Raw genomic sequence first — 12,583 nt, forward strand, 5'->3', positions numbered from 1 at the left:
ACTCCATCTTGATATCAGACTTGAAATACTCTCCTTGATGAATAAGTGGTCGAGCTCAGAAGGTCCGTGTGGCAAGGAACTGTGGGTGGCCTTTAGGAACCGTGACTCGCAGCCAGCACAGAACAGCTGTGAGGAACAGAGTGTGTCAAAACACGTGAGCGGAAAGCAGATCCTCCGTCACAGGGGAGTCCAGCCGACACCTTGATCACAGCCACCTGAGCGTAGTATTCAGCTGCGTCAAGCTCGGACCTCTGACCTACCCAAACTGTGAGACCATAAACGTGCGTTATTTAGGCCTATGAGCTTGTGGTAACTGGTTACACAACCATGGGTAACTAATACATGGTAACGGACACTAAGCTGACCAACAGGGGGTCAGCTGGGTTCGCAGAAAATGGCAACCAGTGGGCGTGAGAAAGCCAGACAGTCTGGGTTGTCATCGCCACAGTAGTTCTCATGAGATGAGTGAGATTGGAGTGGTCCACACGCAGGAGACAGCTCCCTTAGCATCCTCAGTGACTGTTGTCATTCCATCCTTCTACACGGCCTCAGTTTCCCCACTGCTACCAGTAATCAAACCTGATGCTTCCACTTGGGTTCATAGAACCAAGGTGACAGTGTATAACAACATTTAATGAATGCCCATAACCTGTTTAGAGACGAGGATAAAACTGCTTTGGAAGTGAAAAGTGGGCCCCCTCCCACCAACTATTTTTTTCATGTGACACACATCATTTCTCTAAGCCTGTCAGATGCGTTAACATTCTTCTGAAATCGGCTGATTCAGGCTTTCTCGCAAACCAAAGAAAAGGAGATACACAGAGATGTAAACACATTTTCCATTCCCCAAATAAATAGAATTTAGAGCAAAGAGGTTATCTTTTCCTTAACCCTGTGAAGACCACACAAGATGCAATCTCCCCCTGGCTGGGAGGGCCAGACCCCTGCACTTGTGTACGTGCAAGAGAAAAATCTTGATCAATAATTCATTCTGAAATGCCTCCTCTTTCTTGGTACGCCCCTTACAGATCCTTTCAAGAACACTCCAGTCACCGTGGTATGTATATTTAATTGGTTCCAAGACAAGACTTGTTCACCTTGAAAGCAAGTGGCTTTAAGAAGTGAAGGTCAGAGGACAGGGAGGAGAACGGAGTCTGCCTTTAGCTGTGCCTAGATTTGCCTGAACGAAGGGGTGTTTCCTGGGAGCTGGGACCTGGCTTGACAAAAAAGAAATCTGGAGTCTTCTTTTCAAGTGGAAAAGGTCAAACGGTCCACAATGCCAGGCAAAAGGCTTTGTAAGGGGTCTTTCAGGCAGAGATATACTTGTTTCTCTCCATCTTTTTTCCTCGGTTGAGGAAGAAGAGGCTCTGAACGGGTCCTCCCCTCCTCCCCGCCGCTCCTGAGAATGTTCTGCAATAAAGACTGGAGACTAGTTAAAATTCAAGCTTTCCATTAATAGTTTTATAGCTCCCGCAGTTACCTTAACTTCAGGGTGTCATTTTACATTATGAGTTACATTTTAAGGACACACAGACACAAGAGGGAAAGGAGCTGGTAGATCTTGGGGAGGAGATGTTGAGAATTGTGAGCCGGGGCCACCGCCACCCCTACCTGTCTGAGAAACGTCTTCCCGTTGTGAGCACGACCCGCTTCCAGCCTGAACTCCGACTGTGCCCACCCCAGGTGGCAAAGCCCCTCCGGGCTCTGACAGCGTCCACCCCTCCAAATGCACTTCGAACCCCCATCCCTCGCTCCCAGACTCAGAACCTCAATCTCAACACAACAATGTGAAGGCAGTAAAAGGTGGCCACCTTTCACGGGCCTCAGGCAGTTTCTGTCTGTGTCACCACGAGAGTCCTTCAAGGCCCGGGTCACATCGGAGCCCTGGGCTTGGCAAGGTTTTGTGAGGTTGTGTGTGGGATGAGAGGGAAAGAGATGTCGGGGGAAGGGAGAAAGACTCGCAGCATGAGAATATCCTTTGCAAGCTGTGGTGTGTCAATACAGTAGCTACATTTTGTTCACAAAATGACCCACCTCGGATAAGAAGGAACGGCAAGACGCCAGCATCTTCCTCTCTGTGTCTCAGAGGAGAAAACTGAGTCTCCTCTTTCCACTTTTACATGTTCCCTTCTAGAACTTAAGAATTTGTGCCATGCGAAGTTTTGCAAGTTTTCTCAAGGAGTCACCGATGAGCAGGTATTTGCTGAGCATGAGACGCTGATTCTAAATTGTGTGAGGTGTCGTAGAGAGAGTAGCATGTGGTCTGAGACACTCCCCGGGACTCAGTTCCTGCGTCGGAGGAGTGGGTGTGTTGGGGCCATCAGACCTCAACAAGGTGCCTGAGGACAGGGTCAGACAGAGGGGACTGGGGACCGGGAAGATGCTGCATTTCCTCACGTTAGAGGTTCAGGAAGGAAAGAAGCAGACTGGCTGAGGTTGTGGGTTACTCTCAGAACCACTTCTGGGGGCCAAGCGACAGGTTACTGAAGTGATTCTTTTCCTTTATTCTCCCTGTACATCTGGTCATTGCTGCTTTTGTCCTCTGCTGCCGAACACACTCTGACTGTTAGTTGCCAATAAGTTTAGGCAAGTCGCTTCCACCACCTGGACAGTTTTTCTTTCTTCCTTCCTTTTGTATTTTGGGTTTCAAGTGTACAATTCTGGAACACATCATCTGTATATTGCACTGTGTGTTCAACACCTCCTTCCATCACCATTTATCCCCCCTTTACCCTCTTCTACCTCCCCCCATGCTCCTTCCCCTCTGGTAACCACCATGCTGTTGTCTGTGTGGCCAGCTTTTCTTATCTGTAAAAAAAAGGATTAATCGGTGTTCCAACCCCAATAGGCTGCAAGTCTCAAAAAGCAGAATCAGGTCAAGAGAAAGGTGAGCAACCAGAATAATGCTAGAAAGTACACTTCTCCTGAACACAGAATGACTCCCCTGTCCTTCCTGGTGTCCCTCTCCTTTCCAGCCTTCCCCCCTCCCCTCTCTGGGTAGTTAGTATTTAGAGCTTGGCTGGGCTTGGTAAGGTGGGGAGAGGTCTGGTTGAATCTAGGGTTACAGAGAACTCGAGAGTAAGAGTCACAAAGTCACCCTCTGAATTTGTCACTAACCAGCTCTGTAACCTTAGGCCAGTCATTAATGATTCCCTCTGGACTTGGCTTTTTATAGAATCCAGATGACCCGAGACCTCCAGCTTCCGGAGGTTCTTCAGCCTTCCCTCACTCGGAACCAGCAGCAGCTCCCTTCCGCCCACCCAGAACACCGCGCCTTCGCCCAGGTTCCCGTGCCCACGCTTCTGGAGGGAGGTTTATTTGAGGAATGTTTACATATTCCACACATCTATCCTGGTTGACCCTCATCCGTCTCCATAGCTATATTGCTCTGCATCTCTTCTGTGCTGATCCTTGTTACCATCTTGTAGCTGGTTTGTTTCTCCAGACTGCTCTCTCTCAGGCTGACATGTTGAACAAAACTGAGGTTTGAAGGTAACAGAAGGAAATTAGAGCCGAGAAGAGAAAATTTCAAAACAGATGCTAAGCGACTTGGCTTCTATTGTTTATAACACAGGACTCTCCACCCCCCCCCCCCCCCCATTTCTCTCTCTCTCTTTCCATCATATTACCAGGGCCAGTACCTGCCTCCCACATGAGAGTTTTGTCCATAGTTTACACTGATGGCCAGGTCTTTGGGGTTTCAAGGGAAAACAAACAAGAAATCTATTTCCCCATCATAACCTCCTCCCTGCCCCCAGAAAACAGGAGTATTTCTGGAAATACAAATATACCAACAATGAAGGCAGAACTTGACATTATTTTGTAGAACAAATTAAGTTTTTCTGTGCCACGTATCTCCATGGGCTTTTTCTGACTATAACCCAAAGTGCCCACCTCCTATCAACAAAGAGCTTTTGGTCCCCAAAATACGAATCTATACATATTTAATTTTTATTTAACATGAATAATTTCTTAGAGTGTTAAAATATTAATTTTCCTCTGCTTCTGGCCAGCAATGATTCAGAAATACCAGGGTCCTTTCACAGAACACCCCTTTAATTCGTGACTGTACATCATTCTCAAATGATCTTTTCAGATCTGGCAGCCTATAAACTCTCGGGTTCTGTGAAGTTCTCTACCTGGAAGAGTGTCTCCTTTAAGCCTGTTTTTGGGGAGCTGCTTTTCCTAGGGTGTGTAGGGAAGTGACCGAGTATGCTTGCTTGTGAATCACGACAGGCTACTGTGCTGCAGGTCAGCCTAAATGGCATGCACATGTCCAGGTTGCCTCTGGTGACCCTCCTTCACGGTCGTGGGGGTCGAGTGGTCGTATGGAGGCCCTGGGTGCCCTCTTTCCCTTCACTTGCCTGCTCTCGTTTTCTGTACATCTTTACCTATTCTGGGAACAGTCAATCTGAGCCTGTGTTTGCAGCCCCAGCAGGGAGCCCATTTCCATCGAAGAGAAGACTCTTTTAATAAATCTAGCTCATTTGTGCAGGAGTAGTGCAGCCATTGATTAGCAGGCTGATTGGAGCTGTGACTTCCCTTAGGAAGAAAATTAAGAGAACAGATTAAAGGCAAATGATGGGCGGCTTTATCTCCTTGTCTCCTTATGTTCTGCCTCACCTATGCTGAGGGAAGGTTAGAAATATTCTGCAAGAGGTAGGAACTCCTTTAGGTCACGGCGCTGCTCCCCTAGATGGCCAAGGATCACAGGAGCTGACCGCTGAAATAGACCATGGTGGTCATTTGCGGAAGTCCTTTATTTCGCAGACGAGGGAATGGAGTCAGAGAGGAAAACTGACATGCTGAGGTCATGCAGGTCGTCCCGTGTTCTTCCTCCAGGCTCTAGCAAACCACGGTCTATGATGCAGAACAATCTGAAATAGAATCTGACGGGTCTCAGGGAAAGATAGAAAAATGACAGCTCCTCTCCATGGTACAGTGGCCACTCCCGTCTGGGTTGTGCACCAGGGATATTTCCAAGCTGTGGAAGACACTTCCACCTGGTTCCACCTTCACTCTCTTTCTGGAACTTTCCCCTTGTGCCCTTTATTTCTCCATCTGCATGGTCCTGCCTCACTGACACACTTGTCTATTCTCTCTTGTGGAACACAGTCTAGAAGAACCTTTTAATTTTCAAAGCATTTTGTGGGCACTTGGGAGCCTCAAGAAGCTTCTGAAGTTGCTCAGCACTGTTTATACCAGATCTAACTCTCAGGTAATGAGAGAAATAAAAACTAAATGCTAGCTGTCTAGTCATATTTCACTGTAAACTCAGGTATTCCACGAGTCTAACAGTTCGGCCCTTCTCAGTACTCAAAGAACACGTGTTGACTGATGGACTGAATGAATGAAATGCATAGATGTGAGATGGGCCATTCACAGATGTCTCCTTGGGAGCGCTCTGCTATTTCTGCCCCTGTTACAATGAACTTCTACGTGCCGTCATAGGAACTGCCTTTGGGTTTAATTTACTTATCACTCCACATCTTGTCTTTTTTTTTTTAAATTTATTTTTAGAGAGAGATGAAGGGAGAGGGAGAGATAGAAACATGATGAGAGAGAACATCAACTGGCCACCTCCTGCATGCCCTGCACTGGGGATCGGGCCCACAACCTGGGCATGTGCTCTGACTGGGAATTGAACCAGTGATCTCTTGGTGCATGGGTCGACGCTCAACCACTGAGCCACACTGGCCGGGCTCACCCCACATCTTTAACTAGAAAAAAAAAAGAATAGAAAACAAAGACAAACAAAAAAAACATTTAAAACTTGACATGTAGACTAGAGAACACTTTCACACATATTATCTCTGGATCTTCATAAATCTTCTATGAAGAAATTGTTATTCCCATTTTACAGATGAGAAATGTTGAGCCTGGGAACAGTTCTGGACTCACCTAAAGTAGAGAATCAACCTGGATCTTCTGACACAGAGTCTTGAGCCCTGTTATTGCATTACCCTGCCTCCTCATACCCAAAACTTGTGTCCCAGGCTCTTGTTCCAATGTTATCCTCCAGCGCTGTGGCAGACTTTGGCTGTTATCAAGGACCGAGTCAATTCACACTCAGAAGATGAAGATTTGCTACTATCAAAGTTACGCCGACTTTGCTAGAGCGTTTGATGTTCTCTGGGATGAGTTAGTTGTAAAAAAGGAGTCATTGAATAATGGCAGCTCTACTGTTATAAAAATGTAACTTCCCAAATACGTGCATTGTTTTGCATAGTTATGAATATATAAGAGATTGTGTGTGTGAGTGCGTGTGAGTGTGTGTGTGTGCGTGTGCGTGCACCGTCTCTTTGATGATTTGGGACCTGTCAGATATAGAAAGTAGGGACCTTGATAATGTACTATATATTTCAGGTCTTTATTTTCTATTAACTCATTTAATAATCATATCACCCAATTAACTGCGACTCGAGGAGGCTGTAAGAGAAGCCAGGCTTCCCGGCGGCTGGCTCCCAGTCTTCGTTCTCGCCCCTCAGTAGTAACAATCCGGCCTTTATCCCACTGGAGGGTCAGTGAGAAGAGAGAAGAAAGGAGGAAGAGGTAAGGGCCTCTCCTTGCACGCACTGGATGTGTGCAGGGCCCCCGCTCTGGCCGGGATGCCTGGGTTCTAGTGGCCCTCGGCTAATTCTGCTAGGGCTGGCCCAGAGTCTGTGTGTGGGGGGGGGAGGGGAGCGAAAGGGAACGTTCCCCTGATTCTGTTTATATTGCATAAAAGCTTCACTGCTTGAGAGTAATCTGTATCTCAGCTCTGTTTACTCTGCGAATAGAATAAAAGCTGTACTTCTTGTGCATAAGAAAGATGGGAACTTGGGGAGGGTACAGGGAAGTAGAGAGAGGCGAAGGATTTTGGTGTAGGATAGGCAACACGGTGCTGGACCGCGAGCCTCGAATGGCAGCTTCTCCCGTCACGATTTTGTGTGACCTAGAGCAAACCACTTTCCCTCTCCGGGCTACAGTTCCACTGTCTGTAAAATGCTGGACTGGGACCAGGGCTCCCATACTGGCAGCCAGCTGGCAGAATTCGGCCTACGGACATTTTTTTGTTAAAGCATTTAAAAAGAAAAAAAACAATGTTGGGTTGCTCTCAACGTGCCACAATTCACAGGCCTCCCTGTGCTATACATAAATGTTACCTGCCCATGAAGGTGGGGATCTGAGGTGGAGACAGTTTGCACTAGTTCTTTTAGAAGGGTCCCGGCCTTATTTGGTTCTGTCGATGTGCAAAGCTTATTTACGATAGAATCCTGGTGAACATAACTGTCTGGATTCCTCGTGTTCTCCGAAGTGCCAGGGCCCCGGAGCCAGCCTGCCTAAGTCGGAATCTGTGCTCTGCCCCTTGTTAGCGTGCTGCTAATCTGCCCTGTTGCCTCTGTTTGTTCATCCCCACGATGGACACACTCCTGTGAAGGTTCAATGAATCAGTTTCTCTAAAGACTTCAGAACCCTGCCAGGCACATCGTAAACTATCAGCGTAGTTAGCTGTCCCTGTGCTCATTATTAGGCCTTTTTATGAAATATTTACACAATCTCATTTTGAGTAGCAAATAATCTTAAAATGTTTGGCTAACATTTCCAGGATAAGGCTGAGTGTCTGATGTTGTGAAACGTGGGTGATATGCAACCCCAGGGCCAGGCATAGTAGAGACCATTTCCACAAGGCTCTCTAAACTAGTCATGTAAATAAATATGACACCAATTTTTCCATTATTCTTTTCATCTGCAAACTTTCATTTGCTAATGTCTCGTTCAGTCACCGAATGTGGGTAAAGGCTGGGTCCGAGGAGCTCTCCTAGGCCTGCGGGCTGACTTCATGAGTGCCCGTCCCTTCTGGACGTGCACAGCTGCCTCTCCATTTCTTCGGGGTGACTGGTGCTGGCTGTCTTTGTGGCTGGCCTGGCTTGATGTGAGTGACTCTCAGAACCCTGGTGTCGGTCTCATTGAAGCAGCAGGTGGGGGAAGAATACTTAAAGAGAAAACTCATCAAAAATAGCAGGCAGCACCCCATCCATTTGTCCTGTGGCATAAAATAAAAGTAGATAAGATTAGGAAATGAAGGTGCAAATGAGGTGCGTAAGCCCCCCCCCCCTCTGTCATTGTCTCTCTCTCACCGCTTCAATAATAAACATGTTGATTTGAGTTGTTTGCCCATCACACTCATCAATTCTAAACTTCAGACTCCTACTAGACATATTTATAACCTTGTTAATATGGCCGGACACAGTAATGTCCGCAGAAGTAGATGCCTGAGCAACCGTCCTGGGCATTCTTGCTCTGGTCTGCGCCCTCTAAAGGCCAAGGTCAAGGGAACACTGGCCTGTTTTGAAGGCAGAAAAGGAGCAGCGGGGTGTGTGTGTGTGTAGCATCAGTAGAAATCCCCCCTCTGATACCTTTGGCCCTTACACAGAGGGAGCTGACAAAGAGAATCCTGGTCACAATGACCGGCAAGCAATTAACCTCACGGAGAAGAACCACAGTTCCTGAGAAAGGGGAGGGAGAAGGGAAGGGAGAAAGGGAGGTGAGTGCTCCCAGGCAGCCGATGGCAGCATTCAGCAGAAATGCCCCCCAGCTGGCCACACTGCCACCTCTGTGTCTCTCCGCAAAGGCCACCGGCCGCCTAACTTCTGCTCTGATTGTGGAATTGGGAGCTCCATAAACTGTGGCTCTCCAGGGTCTGTGTCTCCGGGGTTTTCCAAGGTTGTGAAAAAGACGTTGCCCCTCCCCGAGGAACTGTGCTGAGAATCTGGGTGACCCTTAGTGTGTGTGCGTGAGGGTGGAGGCAGCCTTGGGTTTCCACACAGGGGGACCTCTGTTTCCCTGGGCGGTGCCATTGGCATTTGGGGTGGAACGTTCTTTGTCATGTAGCGCTGTCCTTTGTGTTATAGAATGTTTAGCATCCCTCGCTCCTGCCACTAAATGCTGGCCATACCCCCCCCCCATGGTTTTAAATGGCCCCCACCCCCAGGGAACTTAGTAATGATGGAAAAGATTCCCAAACTCTTTCCCCGTCCCTCCCTCTCTGAAGTGGTGATTTCTTTCATTAATGAATTTGGGTGAAGACACTGCTGAGCCCTGTCCTTCCCCGTCAGACCTGCATGCCCGGCTGTAGACACAGTGCGTTCTCTTCTACTGCGGTTGTCCCATAGCCTCTTCCTGGGTTGGCGCATGTGTAGTTGAGGGCTGAAGTGTTAGCATCCTTTTCTGGGGGTGATACTTTGTGTCCGTTTTGAAATCTCCTTTTTTTCTAAGCTTGAGAACAGAAGCAAAGAGTGTCACTTCCTGAGCTCCGTGAACATCAATACATGCACAGCTGATGGTGGCCAGCATCCTCTTTCTCAGTTTCTGCCTGACTTTGCTCTTCATCACCAGGTTCATAGGAGAACGGTTAGGGTTTGGGGGACCACCCATCCCAGCTGCCACGGGGGTGGGGGGAGTGGTTCGAAGAGACATCAGGACAGTTCAGGGTTGGGTACAAATGATTCCGGCCCTGCTTGGCCTCTATTTGCTCAGACTGGAGAACTCTGCTTTTGCCTGTGGTCTCTCCCTGACCCAGGAGCAGGAGGGGTAGCCCTGGTCTAGTAGAGTTGAAACTCACTTCCTAACTCTGAAGGCGAATGCAAGAGCAGAGAACAGAGACCTGATGGAGTTAAAGGGGTGCCAGCCTCCTCCAGGGTCCCCAGTGGAGAAGTTGGTGTTGCCCAGACTAGGGTCCAGAATAGCCTCGTGGGGTGGTGTCCGCAGAGTACGGCCACTGGTCGTGTTCTTGAGAAGCAGATGCAGAGATGGGGATCCTGTAGGTTTCTTCCCTACAATTGCCATATTGTGTAACTTGAAGATGTACATGTGTTGATTTGATACACTTTTATATCGCAATATAATCACCACTGTGGTGTTAGCTAACACCCCCATTTTGTCACATACTTACCATTTCCTTTTTGTTGTGAGAACATCTAGCATCTACGCTCTTAGCAACTATCAAGTATGTCGTGCAGTACTGTCATCTATAATCACAGTGCTCTGCACTAGACCCTCAGAACTTATCTTCCACTTGGAGGTTTATGTCCTTTGACCGACATCTCCCTCCCTCCCCACCCCCAGGCCTTGGTCACCACCATTCTACTCTCTGTGTTTCATGAGTTCAGCTTTTTTAGATTCCACATATTGGTGAGAACATACAATATTTGTCTTTCTCTATCTAGCTTGTTGCATTTAGCATAATGCCCTCAAGGTCCATCCATGTTGTGGCAAATGGTAGGATGTCCTTCCTTCTCATGGATGAATAGTATTCCATTGTATATATAAATACACACATTTTGGAGGTGTGCTCTTGGGGAAAGTGGGGGTGGGGTGAGGGAGGCAGGATGGAGCAGGGGAAAGCTGAACAAGAATATGTTCTGCTCTGGACACTTGCTTCAGTTGTGATTCCTCATGGAAGCTTTGAAGCACAAATTATATACAAAGCATGACCCATCCATGGTCAGGCTCTGGGTTGAGAACCTCTGGAGGGAGTCGGAGAGGGTAGTTTCAGAGTTAGCAACGCTTCTGCTCAACCAAAGGCCGTTGTGCAGAGATGGGAGCTGAGAGTGGATATGTGGCCATCCACAGCAGCTGCGGGGCTGCCCCTACGGCCGAAGGACCTGGGCAGACACCAATGGCACCATTCCATGGGGGTTGTGGCAGGATCCCAGTAGTGGCTCAGACCAGAGTATGTCTTTTCACGCCGTGCAGTCTCAGGAAGAGGGCTGAAGGATTGTTCTTGGTGGGCTGTAAACTGGATACAGTTAGGGCTCTTATCAAGAGCAGCCAGACCTGTCTGCCTGGGCCGCATGTGCACACAGAGCCAATCAGTGTTTTCAAATTGCATCTCTGAAAACCTCTCTCACACTTGTCATTCAAATGTAGCACTTTTACCTAAACTCCAATCACGGGACTTACAAGTTAATTTAATTGTCTTGTTTCATAAAACCTACAGGTTCTACCCAAGACAGGGAGGGTCTCGTGACTCCCAGGAAGAAGAAATGCTTACAGGTAGCATTTGCTTGGAGGGTTACAGACCCCGGAAGGTAGGTAGATCTTCCCGAGAATCCCCACTGAAATGAGCAGATTCCTGTTTTGTGTTTGCCTGACCAGTGTGGATGCCAGGCCCACATGGTGTGAGAAACCCCAGAAACGATGTCTGCTGTGCTAGATTCATAATATTTCAAAGATACACTGTGTATGTGACCTAATCAGACCCAGAGAGTGCCCCAGGCCCTCGGCGACCAATGCCATCTATAAGGATCCCATTCTAATGATATCTTTGTCTAAATCTCCTTTGTTTCTTTTTAGAGATACGTTCATGGTGATAGTATTTTCAGGACCAGACTAAATAAAAATGTGAAGCTCACTCTTCGTTGTTTCGAACGATGTGCTCACTGCGGCGGCTCCCTCCTCTAGACCAGCGTCCTCACTCCCGGGCTCTTCTGCTGTTTCCTTCCTGCTCTCACCTCCAATGACTGGGTGGCCCCCTCATCTGTCAGCTGCCTGTACAACGGTGCCACTTATCCCATCAAAGCTGGTCTGTCTTCTGTCCCACTCCCTTAGGATCCTGCTCTCTGCTAACTTGATGATATGTGACAATGTAGTTGCATTTGAACAAGACAAGCTCCCAAATAAAATGCTCCCGGAGCCCCATGCTCAGGACTCTTACCTTGGTTAATGTTCTGTGAAAGTGGCTGTGGGAAAGAGATATGCAAATGTAGTTGCTTCGCAAATGTAAATAGAATGAACATACACATAAACATAACATTCATTGGGCCAACCATTGCTCAAGAAAGGAGAGGGGAAAACAAAATGATTTCTGGTGAGGCTGAGAGAAAGAACTGGAACCCAGTGTCCGGACGGTGAAGTCTGATGGGAGAACCTTCCTAAGAAGAGGGACAAACTATGTGCGAAGGCTTACTGGAAAAATCAGAAATATTCATAATGACCTTGGTTAAAAAAAAAAAAAGTTACACAAATCTAGTAAAGGAACGCTAGTTATGGGGACCAGAGAGAAAAGACTGTCCACTGGTGGTATCGGAGTGTTGAAGGAAAAAATAAGTTCTGCCTGAATTTGAGGCTATTTTTGGAAATTGCCATTAAGGTGCTGCTCTATCAGAAAGGGTTAGGAGGGAAGCAGGGTGGAGCCAAGGGTAGACAGGAGTTAACTGGTAAAGCTGGTGCCTGAAGCCATGAAAGACAGTCAACTCCAGAGACTAAGTGCTTGAATGTTGGAATTAGATCAAGTTTGTTTCAAATACCCTCTCAGCAATAAACTGCCACATGGCCTCAGACAAGGGCCTAATCTAGGTCTCAGCTTGTTCATCTGCAGAATGGGGACAAGCCCCTGTCTTGTAGGACTGTTGTGCAGGATAAATGAGACATAAACATCACATTCATTGTGCATTGGCTGGCATATGCCACATGCTAACATATTAGACATCGTCACTGTTATTTACAGTGTGCCTGCATATCCATGAACCCTGTGCAACTTTGTCCTAGGCTGCATCCTCAGGCCACAGATTGATGTATCCATCTCGAAGTGCTGGGTGGG

Source organism: Molossus molossus, unplaced genomic scaffold (assembly GCF_014108415.1).
Source record: "Molossus molossus isolate mMolMol1 unplaced genomic scaffold, mMolMol1.p scaffold_m16_p_20, whole genome shotgun sequence".
Classification (NCBI taxonomy): Eukaryota; Metazoa; Chordata; class Mammalia; order Chiroptera; family Molossidae; genus Molossus; species Molossus molossus.